This window comes from Lissotriton vulgaris, chromosome 12, assembly GCF_964263255.1.
Source record: "Lissotriton vulgaris chromosome 12, aLisVul1.2, whole genome shotgun sequence".
Lineage (NCBI taxonomy): Eukaryota > Metazoa > Chordata > Amphibia > Caudata > Salamandridae > Lissotriton > Lissotriton vulgaris.
Window position 1 is genome coordinate 732,070,489 of NC_141700.1, and position 19,649 is coordinate 732,090,137.

A 19,649-nucleotide genomic window follows, 5' to 3' on the forward strand; every position below is an offset into this window, starting at 1 on the left:
AATTGCCCATAGCTGTTCCAAACAGCTGTAAATACCAATTATCATTGTACTTGAAGTAACTCTGGTAGAGGGAAAAAAACATCAGTTCCATCAGAAATGTTTGGAAGTTCATGTCTAACTCAGTGCCTGTAAGTGCTTTCTCAATAGCTTCAATGCCCAAAGAGTGCGGTATACTGGTGTACAGTGACTTGACATCTGCTGTGCACAGAATGATAGGTTCTTCCGGATTCAGTTTGATGGTTCCTAGTTTCAATATGAATTCTGTGGTGTCCTTTATGTATGTGCTCATGCTTTTGACTATAGGTTGTAAATACTTGTCGAGTAGTTGCCCTATGGGTTCGTGCATGCTGTTGCGGGTTGATACTATTGGTCTTAGAGGTGGGTCGGTCAGATTTTTGTGGATTTTTGGGACCATATTTAGAGTTGGACTTTTTGGATTTTCTTTTAACAGGAATTTTTTTGTTCTGTCGTTTATTGTTCCCATTGTATACGCTCTTTCCACAATCTGTTTTAGGATGTTTGTAAATTCCATGGTCGGGTTTTGTTCGAGCTTCATGTATGTGTTGATGTCGTTGACATGTTCCATGATTTTGGATTCATATTGGTCTCGATCCATTATTACAATGGCACCTCCTTTATCTGCTTTGGTGCAGATGATTTTGTCATTGTGGGATAGTTTCTTGAGGGTGTCCAAATCCTTCTGAGTGATATTTCTGTTCGAGTGCCGTTGATATTTGAGTTTGGTTAGATCTTGTTTTACCATTTTCTCAAAGAGATCAATTGTTTTGTGACTGACAGGGGCTTGAAAGGAGCTCTTTGGTCGTAGTCCTAGTAGTTGATCATTGTCCGGAGTGTTGGGTTTAGGTAAAACATTATCAAAAAAATGGCGTAGTTTTAATTTGCGCATTAGTTTGTAAAAGCTGACCTCTGTTTCCAATTGATCCGTATTGTAAGTAGGTACAAATGATGTGCCTTTCTGCAGTAGTTGAATTTCGTATTCGCTCAGGTGGTAATGGCTGATGTTAATTACTAATTGGTCTTCGGGGTTTTTTTCTTGTCTTTGTTGGAACCTGTTGTGCTCCTCGTGGCTGGTGCTTCTTTCTCCTTCTCCTTTTCTTTTTCTGGTATTTTTGTTCTGTCCTCTCCTGGGTCTCCTCTTTGTGCTTGACCTTGTTCTAAAAAATGGTTTTGTTGGGTTTGGATAATAGCAGTTGGTTGCGTATTTTGTTCAGTATCCGAGCTAGTGGAAGGTTGGGGACCCCTCGTATTTGGTCCTTCCGTTGTTTTTGTAGTTGTTCTTTGTGGTTTACCCCTTTGGGTTGAATCACTGTCTGAGGATGATGTTTCAGTTTGCGATGTGTAAGGTTTGTTTGCTCTCTTTCTTGAGTAGATATCTGCCCAAGTGTACACTTCCCCAAGGCGATAATCTAATGTATCCCGTTTGTATTTGCGGATTTTTCTTTCGTTTATGTCTTTGGTGTGTATCTCCATTTGGGTGTGTATGTCTTCCAATATTTTATTGAGTTCCTCTTCAGTCATTGCGTTTGATAAATCATTTTGGGTTTCCGTTATTTCCTTTGTTAGCTCCTCTAAAATTTCTGATAGTTCTTCTATTATCAACAGAATAAGGTCAAGTGAACATTTGTTTAGTATCTCATACCATCTCTCTTGAAATTTTTTTGAGTTCTTGCATAAAGAGGGTTTTAGGGCAATCCTGAGACCTCGGGGTATGCGTAGATTTTTGTGATATTTTATGAGAGTGCTGGCATGCATTTGCTGGTTGATCTTGCGTTTGGATAAGTATATTAGTTGTCTTATATTTTGCTCCTTCGTGCGCGTGTTAGACTCCTGTGATAGATCATCCCTAATGAGACCATAGATTCTGTCTGCCTCTTCTGGTTTAAATGCAAATGTTGAGGCCCTTGCCTCCGTGCTCCTCGATATTTCTTCGTAATTACTCATGATGTTTTGTTTTTTTGTTAGTTTATCGGTTTTGCGCGTGCTATCCTTCCTGGCGAGGTTTATAATTCAAACATAAAAAGTATTTGAGGATGGGTGCACAGCCTTTTGTTTAGATTCTTCTAGTTTGGGTTCTCCGTGGGTAGCGTCTATACCCCTAAAGACGCTGGCGTTAAACAGTAAATTTGTGATACCAGTGGGTCACTGGGACCATCCCCTAGGGAACTCCATTTTCTCCTCCTATCAACAGAGGATTCCACACAGTAAATTCGTTGTACTTGGTTTGTTCTTATTTATTTCACAATGTTCATTGAATATTGTTTCATAGCATATTCAGTAGTTCATAATCTCTCAAAGGTTTACATTTAACAACTCATTTCATTCATGAGGCATCATTTTGCAATTGTCCAATGCATTTCGGGCTATAGTATGAGCCCTTCATCAGGGAAAAACGCTGTGAAAATAAATGTTTAGGTGTAACCATTTTAGTAATAAACCATGATTCATACATTCACACAATGTAAACATATTAGTTTTCAAACTTAATGAAAGTGTGTTATTTCAGACTGATCATAGGGTTAAGAAATAAAGGCGGGGGGTAACTTACATGCCTGTGTCAGTTTAAGCATTCAGTATTATGATGTGCTGTGGAGAAAACGAAAACGTACGTTCAGTTAGTCGGTGCCGTGCCGTTCGAAATGTGGATAGAGAACGCTAGCGTTCATTCTCTCAAACTAACCTGAAGTTAAAAAGTGATGTGTCTCGAAAGCGTCTCTCGGAACAAATGTTCGTATCGTTCCGCGTCTTCTGTTGCAACAATGTTGCCGTTTCGTTTGTGAAGTGAAAAAAGCGAGCCCGGTCACGTGTCTAGTAGTCATTAAGAAAAGACTACGGAAATATTCATGGAAAGTTCGGCGTGACGACGTGTGTGTGTCTAATTTAATTTAAAATGTCTTTGACAAATGTCTTTGAAAAATTGTGTAGAAACGGGGTGAGGAGATAAAGGAGTGGGATAATAAACACAAAATGAAGCTGGTAGGTGGGGCAGGTGGGGGTGGAGCTAGTCAGTTCTCTCTCATAAATGATGGGTAAGGAAAACTATGCAGTGACAGGTTGCAGGAAATGATAAGATAAACATCATGTTGAATGTGTCATGGTCATACTTAGGAGTACCCACACTCTAGGCACATAGGGCAAAATAACAATTCAATAACAACTTTTACAGGTAACAGGAAAATTCGCTCTTTTCATTGAGTCCGAAGGGGCTATGGGTGCACAATTTGTACATCCAAAAGTTCTCTCTTTGAAGAAGAAATTTAGTATTATCTCTTCCTTCTGTCTTTTGAATCGTTTCTAGGATCAAAAATTTTAATTGGGCAATGCTGTGTTTGGATTCAAGAAAGTGCATTGCGACAGTTGATTTGGTATTCTTTAGACGTATGTTCGATTTGTGCTCTGTGAGTCTTATTTTGATCTTTCTTTCCGTCTTCCCAATGTATAGCTTGCCACATGGGCACTTGAGAGCATATATGACGTTAGATGTTTCACACGTTGCATTTGTCCGTAGTTTAATTTCTTGGCCTCTCATTGGGTGATTGATTTTATTACCCTTGATGACGTTGTTACAGTGTCCACAATTATAACAGGGTTTGGTTCCCTGGTACGTTTCAGGTTTAGCTGTTCGGTGTTGAATAATTTCACCTATATTTCTTGATCTGGTGAATGCGAATAGGGGTGGATCTTTGAAACAGTTGTTGAAGTCTGGCTCTAAGGCAAGCATTTGCCAGTGCTTAAGAATGGTCTTCTTGAATTTTTGACTGGTGGTTGAGAATTTGGATATTGCCACTATCCTGGTTTGCTCTTTAGTTTGACTTGGTTGTAGAAGAACCCTTCTGTCTTTCTGTTCAAGTTTCTGTTTAGATTCTTGTAAGATGGTTTGTGGATATCCTCTTTGTGTGAATTTATTTTCTGTTTCCTTTATTCTTTTTTGTAACGTTTTGGGATCTGATGTGATTCTCTTTATTCTTGCCATTTGGGAAAAAGGTAAAAATCTCTTCAAATTTTGTTCATGAAAACTGCTATAATGTAGCATGTTGTTGCGGTCAGTGTCTTTAATGTAAAGATCGGTCTCAAGGCCTTTATTGGTGCGATTGACTCTAACGTCAAGAAATGTAATTGTGGTCTCAGACATTTCCCAGGTTAACTGGATTCTCTCATCCACTTGGTTGAACTGTGTAAGCATTTCTTGTAACTCTTCTTTGGTGCTGGACCAGATTAGAAAAATATCGTCTATGTATCGTATAAATATTTTTAAGTTGTTTTGCCATTGTGGTTTGGAAAGAATATGGTTCTCTTCATAAAATTTCATAAACAGGTTCGCATAGACCGGCGCTGCGGAATTGCCCATAGCTGTGAAATAAATAAGAACAAACCAAGTACAACGAATTTACTGTGTGGAATCCTCTGTTGATAGGAGGAGAAAATGGAGTTCCCTAGGGGATGGTCCCAGTGACCAGTGACCCACTGGTATCATAAAATTAAGGGATGTCACCATCACCAGTCAGTACAAAGATTGATTCTGCCCTAGACAAAGTGACATGTTGTCCGCCAGACAAACCCCTTCTCACCTGCCACAGGAGCATTTTCTACCTCTGCTTGTGGATGGGAAACATCCTTTACGACGCAACTTTTACCACGCAGTGCCTTTACAACGCAGGTTTTTCAACGCAAGTCATTACCACAAATTGCGCTGGGGGCGCTCTAGGATAGGTAATAGTTTAATTTACTATCCAACACCTTCTCTACTATCCACGTGGACTGGAGTTGGAATAGTAAATTAAACTATTCACTATCCAGCACCCCCCAACGCAAGTCGTTGTAACGACTTGCGTTGAAAAACCTGCGTTGTAAAAGCATGCGTGGTAAAAGCATGCGTTGTAACAACGTACATCCCTTGTGGATCCTACAAGACTACCATTCTTGGCCAGCCCTAGAACCAGCCCTGTGTGGACCTTCAACAGGAGCTGGGCAAACTTTAGTTTTCCTTTTGATATAAGAGACTCTACCTTTGAAGTATTCTAAAAAGAGCATAGCAAACTTTACTAAAATTGAAAATAAGATAAATAACCTATCATCCGATCAACAAAAAATCCTCCCAGTTTAACACAGCAAATACGTGTTATACTTTTTATTGTCCATCATTGTTATCCATACTGTCCCGCACTTGCTTCCATATTGCGACTTAGTGATGGCCACATTGCCCTGCACTTTACCTCTTATTATCCCTTGGTGGTGTGCACTGTGCCTAACAATGCTCTTTTAGTCACTTGGTAGAACACAGAGTGCCCACCATGTACTCCCTTATATTCCTTTGGTGGTTTTAGGAGCTTGTTGCTTTATTCCAGAGATCTTCAAAGTATGGGCCGCGCCTCTTGGGGGATCCGTGGCTGCATTCCATGGAAGTCGCAAATGTCTCAGTAAATACTTGTAAATGAAGATGCCCTAGAAGTGTAAATTTGTTAATTTGATGCATTTACAGGCTGATTTCCTTGACATGAATCTGTGAAACTACATAAAAGCATGGGAACTGTAATTCCATGTGCCACAGGGGTGGGGGGTCAGTGAGTGTGGGGGCGGGGTTATAGACCTGCATATAAAGAATTCAATATTCTGTAGATGTTTTGCTGCTTTTTCACTTCCAGTTAACTGCATATTAAAAATGCACGTAATTTAAAATAAAAATCAATGTATATTAATCAGTGGGGAAAGCAATGTTAGCTTATGAAACCTTAGTTGGTTGGTTAAAGCAATCACTACAGATGTCTGTGTGTGTGACCAGAGAGTCACAGAACTGAATCACGGATTGGGCATTGGGGAATAGAGACTTTTAAATTTATAGTGCTATGAGGTCCCAGTCTGTGACAGAATGCACTGTGACATTATTTTACGCACACTTAGGACAGGCAGCAGCAAAATGATTTAGGTCCAGATTTACAAAGACCTTGTGTCGGGTTTGTGTTACTTTTTTACGACAAACCAGATGCAAAGTGTTTGTATTTACAATGCAACACATATCGCCATTTCTGATGGATTGTAACCAAATGAAAAGCAAAGCTGTGCAATGCCCTGATTTGCATTACTTTGCATCAAGGGGGCATTCCATGGGTGATGCATGGATGGTCCACTGCAACTCCTCATGGGTTTTGATGCAAATCTCTATCTACTAAGAATTGTAGGCAGGCATAATCATATCATTTTTCCTCGTTTTTCCCTCTTTGCATGTGTGCTGCATGTTACAGCACACATACAAATAGGAAAACGCCTTAACCCGATCGATGCTGATGACGGAACCGCTCCATCATCAGCTGCGGTTGGGCTGTGCTGATGACGGAGCGGTTCCGTCATGGCCCTGCCGCCGTGCCTGCGCGGCGCTGATTTCGCACCTGCGCGCCGCGTTCTATAGAGCGTGCGGGCCATGACGGAACCGCTCCATCACAAGCACAGCCCAACCGCGGCTGGTGACGGAGCGGTTCTGTCACCAGCATGCGGCCGCCACGCGGCCGCCCAGCCCACTTAGCGCTGCGGCGGAATAGCCGCGGCAGCGATGTGGTTAAAGTACAGTTCTTGTACAGGCAGGAACCTATGCTTACCACAAAGCAGACACCCTTGAACGATGGTGCAACGCTGTCGTCATTGGTGCATGGCAGCATGAAGTGCGTCAGCGCAGGGAGAGAGCATTCAAGCACCACATCTTAATTGATATGTTGCTGTCCTGCTCTCTCCCGCAGCACAGCAACTTTACTTTCTGTGCTGCATTGTGTCAAATCTGGGTAAATCTGGGCCTTTGTGTTTAACATAAAACAAGTATATATTTGAGTATCACATAATCAGACTGTAATGGGGTCGCAAGTTGCAAGAGGTTCATTAATATTCATGAGCCTCTCTATTAGCGACCCCATTGGAAATCGCTAACAGTGAGAAAAACACAGTTGTACATAGTAAATTGCGCCTCGCAAATTGCGCCTTGCAAAAAAGTTGCAATTTGCGAGGCGCAATTTACATGGTCGTATATCTGGCCCCTAGTCAATTAAAGCCTATGTTGGCTACCAAGCAGCCCCTTTACATTTGGTGACTATCTAATTGCACACGTCTACATTTCTTTCAGGTAGCATATAACCTGGTTGGGCGGCCTCTTTCTTCTTTAGCTCTCTGTCCTCCAGGGGTGAGGAACTTAGTATAATATCTACTTGCCCTTGGAGCAGGCTTACATAAATCTACTTGTTCTGTAAAATAAATCCACTTGTCCCTTTGGTGCCATGTAGTGTGGAGACAAATCATGGCAGAAATCTCATTATATAAGAGCTCTGATAATAGCCTCTCTTATTATACCAGGGCTCATACAATAGTAGGGTTTGAAATCTAGCAATTCCTATAATTTTGCCACTTTGGCACAGATCTACTTACTAGGGCTGGAGGTAGCTATAAGCAATTGTTTCAGGGCTGGATAGTGCTTTTGAGTTTCTGTTTAGTATTGGCTAACTGCACTGTGAGTGACGGCATTCTGCTTTTTCATAAGGAGCATATCGGCACACCAAGTAGTTTTGTTCAGTGCCAGGGACTACCGTGGCAATGTGATTGCACTGATTTTCCACTATGAATATTTTTGGCATTACTAGCATGCATCAACACATTTTATGAGAAGATGCTTCAAAGAAATGGTGCCTTAAGTTTCATAGTAGTTTAGCAAAAATGTTGTTTTCTTAGTTGAATTTTTTGTGAACATTTTTCTACTGCAAATATGTGCATCTAATCAGAGAGCATTCTGGGAGCATTATAATAATAAGGAAATTTATAAAGCGCCTGGTTACGCCAGACGGCGTGTCCCCTCGCTGAAGTAAGTGGGAGAGAGGGATCCCCAAAGCCTAGACCAGTGGCGCGCAGGTCATATTAATGAAGGAACAAGTATGTTTTAAGCTCTCTTCTAAACCTAATCTCAGAGGGTTCCAGCCGAAGCTCCAGAGGGAGTTTGTTCCAGCTCTTGGCTGCCAAGAGTCGAAAAGATCTACCACCCATCCTGGCCCTCTTGACTTTAGGGACAAGCAACAAGCCAGTCCCACTTGATCTAATGGACTGTTCGGGCCTATAGAAGGTAATAAGGCTCTGCAAGTACGCAGGACCAATGCCCTGGATAATGCGTTGGCATGTACAGAGGGCCTTGAACATGATTCTCTTCCTAACTGGGAGCCAGTGTAGAGTGTCCAAGGCCCTTTTAGAGGCAGCCCTTCTCGGTTGCATGAGGACCAGCCGTGCCGCCGCATTTTGCATGACCTGAAGACGGTTTAGACTTTTAACAGTGGCACCCAAATAAAGTATATTACCATAGTCTAAGCATGAAGTAACAAGTGCATGCACTAGCGTCTTCCTGGCCTCTATTGGGAGGAGGTCCATAGTTTTACGTAGGCCCTTCAGGACACCAAAGCAGGTCCCCACTACACGTCTGATATGAGGTTCAAATGTGAGATCTGAGTCCACTCACACACCCAGGTTCTTTGCCTGGGAGCACGGTATAGGGGTGGGACCTAAGCTTGACGGCCACCATGCCGATGACCACACTGATGGACCCCCTCCTACCACAAGCACCTCTGTCTTGCTTCCGTTAATTTCAGGCAGTTGTTTGCCATCCAGGAAGCAAGCTCCTGCATGCATGCCCTGAAATTGGAAGCCGCCAGACACGGTGCCCGTGATAGTGAGATCACCAGTTGCGTGTCATCGGCATATGACACAATCCTAATAACAAAGCCCTCCAATATTTTCGTCACTGGAGATTCATATAGATTAAATAGGGTGGGACTCAGGGCAGAGCCCTGAGACACACCCTGATCCAATTTAATAGTCTTGGAGTAGTGGACGCCCTGTCTGACCTGAAAACTGCGCTCCATCAAGAAGGATTGTATCCATTTTAGAGTCGAACCTGGGACACTGCCCTTATTCAGACACTGTAGCAAGGTGTGATGAGCCATAGTGTCAAAAGCGCGCTCAGGTCCTGGAGAGTGAGAGCCATAGTTTGCCCCTGATCTGCTCCCTGTCTGATGGCCTCCGTGTCCATTAGTAGAGTTGACTCCGTAGAGTGTAGCGCAGTAATCCAAATTGAGTGGGGTGCAGGAGATCGGCTTCTTCCACATATGCCATAAGCTGTGAATTTACTACCTTCTCCGCCACTTTCGCCAAATACGGCAGCAGCGAGATAGGGCGAAGATTTTCCAATTTGTCAGGGCTAATATTAGGTTTCTTCTGAAGTGAAAGAAAGACAGCCTTTTTCCAGCTATCAGGCACCATATGCATACTGAATGATATAGCCAGGAGATGTCTGATATATGGCTCAAGAGTGGCAATACTCTCGCCAAGCAATTTAGGTGAGGCTGGATCTATAGGCGAGCCAGACTTAATAGTTAGATAGATCCTGCAAAGCGACTCGGGGGTGGGATGGTGAAACTATCCAGCCTCTGGCTTTCCCCAACCCCTCCAATCTGTTCCACAAATTCTGCACCCGTTTTTACAACTCCAGGAAAGGAAGAATACATTTTCGCCACTTTCTGTGAAAAAAAAACTACAATGCGGTCCCATGATTATACTGAGCCTTCCATGGGGGTAGCAGACGCTGCCGAGGAGGAAATCTCCTTGTAGATCTTGAATAATTCTTTGGTGGAGTTTCCTGCTGCTCCAATTCTCTCTGCATAATACGAGGCCTTGGCCTGTCTAATAAGCCCCTGGTAATTTTTGCACTTTTCTAAGTATTCCAGCTTAGCCTGACTAAGAAAACCTTTCCTCCATTGTCTCTCGAGACGTTGACACTTTGTCTTAGCCAGGCGCAAATCATCATTATACCATGGTGCAGATTTCTGTGCTCTATTCGGAGTTTTATTCAGTAATAACGGACCCACACTGTCTAGAGCTTCAGTTATTTGTCTTTCTAAATTGAGGCAGGCGTGTTCAACGTCAGTACCCCCCGGTGACCCCCCTCGGACGAGGGCTTCATTGAACTTAATTGTGAAAAGCCTGCCCACTAGGAGTGTAGGGGTGACGGTACGCTCCAGAGGCCTGTGCTCCAATGTCCCTCCTTCCCGCCCCGGTCCGACGCGGCGAATAGCGCCGTTGCGCAGAGGGCGTGGAAGGGAGAGCTAAGACACTTCCTGTAGCGGTCAGCGGTCTAGTGGGTAGGAGCACAGGGATAAAGTGCATATGCAAGAGCGGCCGCACAGCGGACGCGTGTAGCGGGCACGCCGAAGGCGCGCCAAAGGCTAGCCCGTCTGTGCCCGTCCGCGGCCGTACGGGGACCGGGGCCAAAAACCCTGTCCAAAATTAGGTTTGAATTCAGTGGAATGTGGCACAATTGTACGACCTGCGCCCTAGGACATCTAGCGCGTGCAGCCACAGTATGATGGCTTGTCAGGACGCTGGATGTGATTACTGCCCGTTCAGCTACAGCACTGTAGGAAAGTTAAAGCAAGGGAATACAGGGCTGTCCTGCGGCCTGTTGCATTGTAGATCTCTGCGCAAGCATAAATTGATAAATTGGATATCTTCGATTTGCTTGCTGACAGAAAACTTGATCTTTTGTTCCTCACGGAGGCATGGCTAGACTCCGACTCCGAGCCAGAAATTATCAAGGCCCTACCCTCTGGGTATAGGATAGCCAGGATTGATAGGGTGTCTGGCAGAGGTGGTGGGGTAGCCATTGTTTTTAAACATCCACTGTGCTGCTCTCTGGAACCTATGACCACAGCTGACAGTGAGGTCGGCTCATTCACAATTAGGGTCAGCCCTAAGTTTACGGTGAAAGGGCTCCTGGTTTATAGACCACCTGACCCACAAACACGGTTTGTACCTAGCTTACTGGAGGGTATTAGGTACTCAGCCCTATGGAATGACAAATTCCTATTGTTGGGTGACCTTAATATCCATCTGGAGAATCCCCTCAATAGGGGGGCTTTAGATATGTGTCAGGAACTCCAGTCACTGCAGTTAGGTCTGAAATCCAACGCCCCTACCCATCAGCATGGCCATTTACTGGATCTGGTATTGGCTAATTGGGAGGGAGTTAGAGTTACTACTCCCACCCCTGTCCCCTGGTCTGACCATTTTTTTGTTCCCTTTGTGGTGAAGGTCCCAATACCTAGGGCTCCCGAACAACCCGTGCTGAACCGCCCTTGTCGGAAGTGACAGGCAGATCAGCCTTCTGGCGCCTCAAGTACGTTCCTTCAGTTTAAAAAATAAAGAAGAGTAAAACAAATTGCAGATTAAAAATAGCGCAAAGCTAGTGTTGGGCTGTGAATCAGCAGCTTATGGGCTCTGCCACTGCCCACTTACCACAACGCCGCCGCTCTCCCAGGCTCCCTTTATCCCTGTGCTCCTACCCACTAGACCGCTGACCGATACCGGAAGTGCCTTAGCATTATACTTTGCCTCATATCATTAAACTTTGCAAACATGTGTACACATTGTAATACTGGAACCACTGTTAGCAGTGCAGTCTGAGTTTTTACATTGCCTTAGAACGCTTGCCCTAATATCAAAAACTTTGCATTAATGAACCATGAATGCAAGTTCAAACATCATTAACACATGAACACAAATATTACCTTAACGGCAAACATTGTGTTTCCCTAATCCATAATGTGGGAGTGTAAACTTATACCTTAACGGCAAACATTGTGTTTCCCTAATCCATAATGTGGGAGTGTAAACTTATACCTTAACGGCAAACATTGTGCTTCCCTAATCCATAATGTGGGAGTGTAAACTTATACCTTAACGGCAAACATTGTGTTTCCCTAATCCATAATGTGGGAGTGTAAACTTATACCTTAACGGCAAACATTGTGTTTCCCTAATCCATAATGTGGGAGTGTAAATTTATACCTTAACGGCAAACATTGTGCTTCCCTAATCCATAATGTGGGAGTGTAAACTTATACCTTAACGGCAAACATTGTGTTTCCCTAATCCATAATGTGGGAGTGTAAACTTATACCTTAACGGCAAACATTGTGCTTCCCTAATCCATAAGGTGGGACTGTAAACTGGCAGCCAAATGGTTTGCGCTGCAGGGGGTTGGGCCTACTTATCACAAACATAAAATAAATATAAAAATGGCATGGAGGGGAATGGGAAAACCGAGAGCCCATGTTTCTAACAAAGGGCAGTGGAAACAGTGCACTAGTAAGAAAGTAGCTAGTAGGTATCATTAGTAAAGCAGGTACAGTGACACCGTGACCCAGGAGTATGAGGGGCCCACTGATTTACAATTGTGCTTGTCTTACTTTACAAAAGGGGCATCAGGGTTCATATTAATTGCTTACATTATAGTCAAGGGCACCCTTGCTGCAAAGAGAAGGGCGAGGGGATGTGGCCAAGCGGCTAGAGCGGTCAACATCAAATTTGGGGAACTGGGTTTCAGTTTCGGCAAGGTCAGATGTAAGATTTTGCCTACATCGCAGCCAAGATGTGGAACGAGCTCCCTGTGAACATCAGACGCTCCCCGATCCTGTACACGTTCAGGAAAGACCTCAAGACCTGGGTCTTCAACTGATTCCGGAGCCGCCCACTCCCCGCCTGCCCAAAAAAAAGTGCCTTGAGACCCTCACGGGTGAGTAGGTCGCTATACAAGCTCCCTGATTGAACATCATGTGATTCTGGTCAAATCACTTAATCTCCCTGTGCCTAATACAAATGAATGTTTCCTCCTGTAACGCAACTGGTGCTCGTGTAAAGTGCTCTAAAACCTTTGTATTTAATATACCTTGAAAGGGGCTTCTCCTATCAGTTTCCATGGCTAAAGTACTCATCCAAATCCGCTTTAGTGGGTGGAACTTTTTTCTTACATTTAGGCTGCACAGTGGACGCGCGATTGTAAGCACAGATTTTAATTTCACTGCACTCGCTGCTAACTTTGCCAATTTTGCGCTTTGCACATTCTTGTTTTTTAAAATTGTCCAAGTCGTGTCTTGAATCAGGTTTATGTAACTTGCTTTTAGGTAATTTGCTGCCACTTACTTTTAAAGATTAGTCTGCCCTTCCCCAGTCCACAGCGGGAACATCCTGTTTGTTGTGGAGGGAGGAGGCAACTTCCGTTTGCAGGGGCAGCTGGCGTTTGAGCCACCCAGCCTTCCCTCATAAAAACCGGATGACATACAGGACGGGCAGCGGGCGCACCGGCGACGCGCCATAGGCGCGCTAAAGGGAGGCCCGTCTGCGCCCGTCCACGCCAGTCCAGGTCCCGGGGCCAGAAACCCTGGAGGTTTGCCGCCACAGCATAAAATTACATATTCTAGGGACGACCTACTTAGACTGAATAAACATGTTCCAATACAATGTAAAAACAACATGAATCCTGATGGAAAGGCACTGGAATGTACTCACTGTAAGATTAGTTTAGCAGGTTGCGACAATGCCAAAAAACAAGAGAGGAGTTGTGCTTCATGCTACTAAACTGTCGATCAATGGGCAAACACAAATTTGAGATCTATGATATTTTAAAAGATAAAAAGCCAGACACAGTTTTCCTAACAGAGGCTTGGCTGAATGATCGCTCTGATCCAGACATTGTGGATGCCTCCCGGAGGGCTATGAGATCTTGAGGCAAGATAGGTAGCAAAGAGGGGGAGGAATTGCAATTATTCATAAGTCTTCCTTGAAGTGCAAGATAAGAGAAGCAGGTATAGAACATTGTGAAGCATTCCTTTTTAAAACTATCAGTGACGGATGATATGACCATAGCAGGCTTCCTAATATACCGTCCACCTGGCCCTGCTGCCCAATTCATAGCTAGCCTTGGGGAAAGAAGTATTCATCCTGCCTTACGCCATAAATATTTCTATATACTAGGAGATTTGAACTTGCATTTTGATAATAATGAGAACAAAGAAGTTCAATCCCTATGTAGTGATCTGAGGGCACTGAACTTGAGCCAACAGGTGAAATTAGCAACGCATCAAAAAGGACATATTCTTGACCCTATCTTTACTAATCAAAAGGAAATAGAGGTTGAAGCACCCTGGCCTATTCCTTGGACTGACCATTATCTAATTCCATTCTCAATACACGTGAGTAATCCTAGGTTAGAAGTACTGGGGGCAAAGACTACATATAGAAAATGGACTGGCTTTAATCCCAGTTCCTTCTCACTGGCCTTGGCTAAAAATAAACCCATACTCGAATCAGATATAAGGCCAATGACCAATATGAGAAATGGGTAACAGGTGCTTTAGATGAGATAGCCCCATGGACGACGTGGAGCCTTAAGAGACAGGTGGCATCTGCTCCTTGGTATAACGAAACTCTTGCTAAAGCTAAAAAAGGCTGCAAGAAATTGGGGCGGAATTGGTGCACAAATTTCTGTGATATGGCCAAAGAACAATATTAAAGCGAAAGTAAAAAAACCATATACTAATTATGAGAACGAGGTGTAAGTTCTACATGGAGAAAAAAGAAAAAGCGAGGAACTCATCAAAAGAAATGTTTACTATACTAAAGTCGCTTAAATCCCTTGACAGTCAGAAAGATGAAGAAACCCCCCCCCGTAGAAAACTGCAATAGGATCGCTGAATTTTCTGCTGTGAAGGTGGCTAAGATATATAATGTCTTCCCAATAAAAACCTGTCAGGAGGAATGCTCAGAAATCAAGAAGGAGAGAACGGGAACTGGGGACAGGTTTAGAGAATTTAAAATACCCGATCTAGAGGAACTAAAAATAATTGCCAAAGGAATCAAATCTGCCCCCCTCGACCCCCCCCCCCCCCGAGATCCGACCCACCCAGATCAACTCTTGATGAGGGCGGACCACATTATGCCTTACATTCATGAGCTTATTAACATCTCCTTTCAGAAGGGAGAAGTCCCCTGCAGCTGGAAACAAGCAATAGCACGTCCACTAAAAAAAAAACTTCAATAGATTCAGCAGTCTTAGAACATTTGCGTCCAATCTCGCTGCGAAGGGCAGACGACATCTATGATCCTACTGGATCTAAGTGCGGCGTTTGATACCGTCTCAAATGGGCTACTTTTGCAAGGACTAAGGGAATGTGGCATAGAGGGCACTGTATTACAATGGATGACATTCTTCCTATCGCTACGTAGCATCCAAGTATTACAGCAGTCACAACTTTCTAAGAGTATCATGTTGCCGCAGGGGGTCCCTCAAGGGTCAATTTTGAGTCCCACACTATTCAACCTATATGTGGGACCACTGGCATAACTAGTGGAAAAACATCAAGTCACCCTCGTATCATACGCTGATGATACTTAGTTAATTGTGACATTATCTGGAAACAATAAAATGAAAGCACCGAATTTCATCAGATGCCTAGAAGAGGTAGCAGGGTGGATGTCTGATCTTTGCCTAAAACTGAATAGTAATAAAACAGAGGGGATGATAGTTGGCAATGCACCGAGTTTATGGTCTTCAGCATGGTGGCCAGAAACTTTGGGACAAGTCCTGAGGCCAAAATCAGAAGTAAAAAACCTGGGAGTCGAGTTTGACCCTAAACTGTCCTCCGAGGCTCAGATTCGAAGGGTAGTGGATAAATGCTTTGGTACCCTTAAAACCCTGAGAAAAATCTTGGATCTCCTTCCACCAAATGCAAGAAAAACCATAGTGCATGCGTTGGTAACATCACAATTGGACTATGGTAATGTACTGTATTTGGGAGCTACCAAAAGGGGGGTAGCCAAATAACAGGTGGTGCAGAATGCGGCTGCACGGCTTATACTGAATCTCCCTAAAAGAGCATCCGCTAAGAAAGCTCTGAAAGAACTACACTGGCTGCCGGTGGAAGAAAGGGTCCTCTTTAAGTCAATGTGCTACTGCCACAAAATACTTGCAAAAAAGGTCCCCGATGCCTGCACCCCCTAATTTCTCAATATGTCCAAGGGCACAATCGACGATCAGAAGGTAGGTCACTAGTGAAAGTTCCGATAATTCAGAGCGCGAGAATGTGGGCCTGGTCCTTCAGCTATCTTGCAGCAAAATACTGGAATGGACTCCCAGAAGCTATAAGAATGGAACCATGCAAAGACCTATTTAGGAAGAAGCTTAAAACCTGGCTCTTTTCCTCCTCATACTAAAGCAGAGGAGAATTATAAGATTGCATTAGCTGGCAAATTGCTGCTGAAGTGCTTAATGTAGGTCCTAATTGTGAGTCTGCTAGCGCGGGGACACGCCAGATGGCGTAACCATGCACTTTAAAAATGCTAAATAAATAAACAGCATGTACTCTTTACAGATACTTATCTTCCCCTGGCTGCACGCATTTAAGATACGTATATTCTACTAAAGCTATTCACACTGTTTAAGCCTCTTTCAGTGTCCAGACTTTAGGGACTGTTAAACTATAAGATAAGACCTCTTCCCAGGGATAAGGCAGACAGATTCTAACAATATGAGGGAATGCTTGCTTTTTTATCGGACCTAGGCAGCACAAATGCGGTCTGAAAGACCTGCTGTAATCATTATACGGAGTGCAATATTGCCGGCTGCTCACTATTGGTTCACTCCTGCATCACTCTCCTTTATTGGCTCCTCATTGGTTGGTCAGGGCCGGACTGGCTACCGGGCGTTTTGGCATGCTGCCGAGCTGGGGGCTGATTTCACTGCGGTGGGGGTTGTTTTCATTCCAGGTCCCATCAACGAAATCAGCCCCCAGCTCGGCAGCATGCCAAAACACCCAGGAGCCAGTCTGGCCCTGTGGTTGGTGCTCCCAATACCTCACTTTCGTTTTTCATTCAAGAGCACCTGCCAACTACCGTTTCACTACGCTGTGTGTTTGTATATGTTCCTTAGGGGACTACTTCTTTTATTTCTTGCTAGTTCTTTCATGTGGTTGTTTTTTCCTAACCATCTTCATTTTTAATTTAGTTACAATTCACATTGTCTATTTAGTTTTATTAGTTCTGATCGAAAAAAAATTGTACACACGGGAGAGCCGACGCCAAGACTAGAACCTGGTTCCCGAGTCCCAAAGTTGGAAGCTCTGTACCTACACCATGCCCTCTCAGGTCTCTTACTTGCAAACACGCTCATAAACAATGTAGGCAGGATGGTGGGACTTGAAATACTACCGATGTCAAAGCCACAAAATAAATTAGATAATATATGTTAAAAATAAGCCTTATATCAGGGGCGGCTCTAGGCTCATGGCGGCCCTGGGCAGGGAGCGTAGGTAGGAGGGCCCCGGAAGAGAGGGTCCGGGCGGGGTGGAGCGCGGAGGCCAGTGAAGAGGGTGGTCAGGGTGTTTGGAAGTGGAACAGAGTCAGAGGCCACCAAATCCCTGCCAGGGGGCGCCACCCAAATATGTATCCATCCTCAGAGTATTATTATATTAAGGATATTTATTGGCATGGTGGCCCCTGGGGGTTGGTGGCCCTGTGCAGGTGCACAGCTTGCACATGCTTAAGGCCGCCCCTGCTTATATGCAGCCTGCCTGCGGGCTATAGGTAGATTTTCTAAACTAACACTAACGAACCGCGATCTGCTCTGATTTGCCCATAGCTTCTAACTATGTGGCCATTTCTTCCTAATCGTCATCCATTTTAATTTTGGTTCTGTTACAATTCTCATTGTTTATTTCATTTTATTGATTACGATCTGCACGTTATTGTTTACTTAATTTTAGAAGTTCCGATCCACTTCTTTTGTACACTCGGGAGAGCCGCAAGGGGGATTTACTAAAGAAAGGGAATGGGTAGCACTGCCAGGAGGCGAGCAGTGTGCAATTTTCAGGATAAAGCATAGGTATATCTGTGCGGCATAGCTCACCCTGCTGTAGAGCAATGTGCCGTGTCGCGATCCAGGCCATGCTCCCTGTGATGTGTTTCGTCCTCGTTTGGTGAGCCTTGGGTGCATTGCTCCTAAAGTTATGAAGCTGCTCCTGGGTGGTTCAGGGGGGAGCAGGATATTCCATGTCTGGTACTTTTCCATGTGGCGCCCCACAGTGGAGGGTAGGAGCATGTGCTACTGTGCATCTGTTTTTGTGTGCAGCGTGTACTGCGCAGGTCACAGTGTGAACAGTGAATGTAGCATCATTTTCTGTGCTGTGTGATTTCTTTTATTTTTATTTTCAAAGTTTTATATAACGCGAACAAGATCCTTACAGATATCAGAGCGCTTTACATAAATATGAGGACAAAAAGACTACTTAACAAGGCATTTTGTGCAAATAGAAAACAGTGCAAGGTAACAAAATGTGAATGGGTGGTCGGTTCAGACAATGTAATAAAAGGGTGAGATAAATAGTCACAGTATTTCCACATATTATGTTCATGTGAATTGAGCCAAGAGGATCGATTTGACTTCCTTTTTGAAGGATGCAGAGGATGAGATAAGTCTTGTTTCTGGAGGGAGGGCATGTACTCCGGTTGGAAATAGTCCACAGTGCTTCCCCGCCGAATGGTAGCAACCCTCTCCATTGAACAAGCCCCATGCAGTACAGACCGCCTTTCCTTTGTAGGGTACTTATGCTTTTGAGTACCCCTGGTTGAGTGCAGCGTGTGCAGTTCAGGGCACCTTGGAAGGGTGACGCCCTGGGATTGAAGGGGGTGATTTGGCTAAGCTGTGTGGCTCCTCTTGGTGGGGACCAAAGTGCTGCACATTACACGCACAGCGCGGCACCCCCTCCTGTATATCAGTGCTTGATGTTTTTGTCAAGCCTAGGCAGGGAGCAAAGCTCTTAATACGGTTCAATGTAATGTCTTGGATATACACTGGCTCCATTAAAGTGCAAAGGGAGCTGCACAGACAAATCACCATACAGAGTCGAAAAACGTCTGTTAATCAGGCTTCCAATAACAATCATGGGACTGCTTTTTTCCTGCCCAAGGGCAGCATGAGTATTCTGCACATATACAGCGCCAACACGGTCTCGATACTCATTAGGCCCTTTTGAGGACGTTTCTGGTTCTGGACAATCTTGACAAGTTGGTCCTGTATATAAATGATGTAAAAAGGAAGATCAAGGTACTATATGACGCTCCTTTTTGTTTCTCTCACATATTCTTTATACATGGCATAGGCTTACCTTCAAATCAAACAAACTCAAAGACTAGTCCGATGTGCATTAATAATGCCAGATTATCAGCTACAAAAATACAGTAGGCAATAACTGTAATTGTATGGCTTTCTATTGGCATTTCTACTGGTGTGAGTTAGCCCTTGCAAAATCCAAAGTGCTTCCTCAATGTGCTGTCTGTGATAACCCCACCAGAAAGAGAACAAGCATTTGCAATGCAATAGGTCTCACATTTGCAAGAGTTTGAGATATTGGCATGACAATGCCTTTTTTTATGTTTTGAAAACCTGGAAGCGTTGCGTAAACACGCACTTTGTACTCATAGTCGCTGCTTATGAGAAGGAAGGCTGGCAGTAACTGCACCTCTTTTACTGCCAGCCTTGGCTATATCATAACACTTTAGCACACTTTCTGTAGCTTAAAATTGACAACTACTCAGGCAGTTACTCGGGCAGTTACAAATTACAACAAAAAATAGCTTATTTTTAATCATATAGGTGAAACCTAATGCATGTACCAATGCTTGTTTAAGGTTGGCGAGATGGCCAGGCATGGTGGGGAATGAGTGAGAGAGGTAGAGAAGTAGCCTGCCATTCAGGGTCGCAGCTGTCATCAGTGCAACAGGTGCTG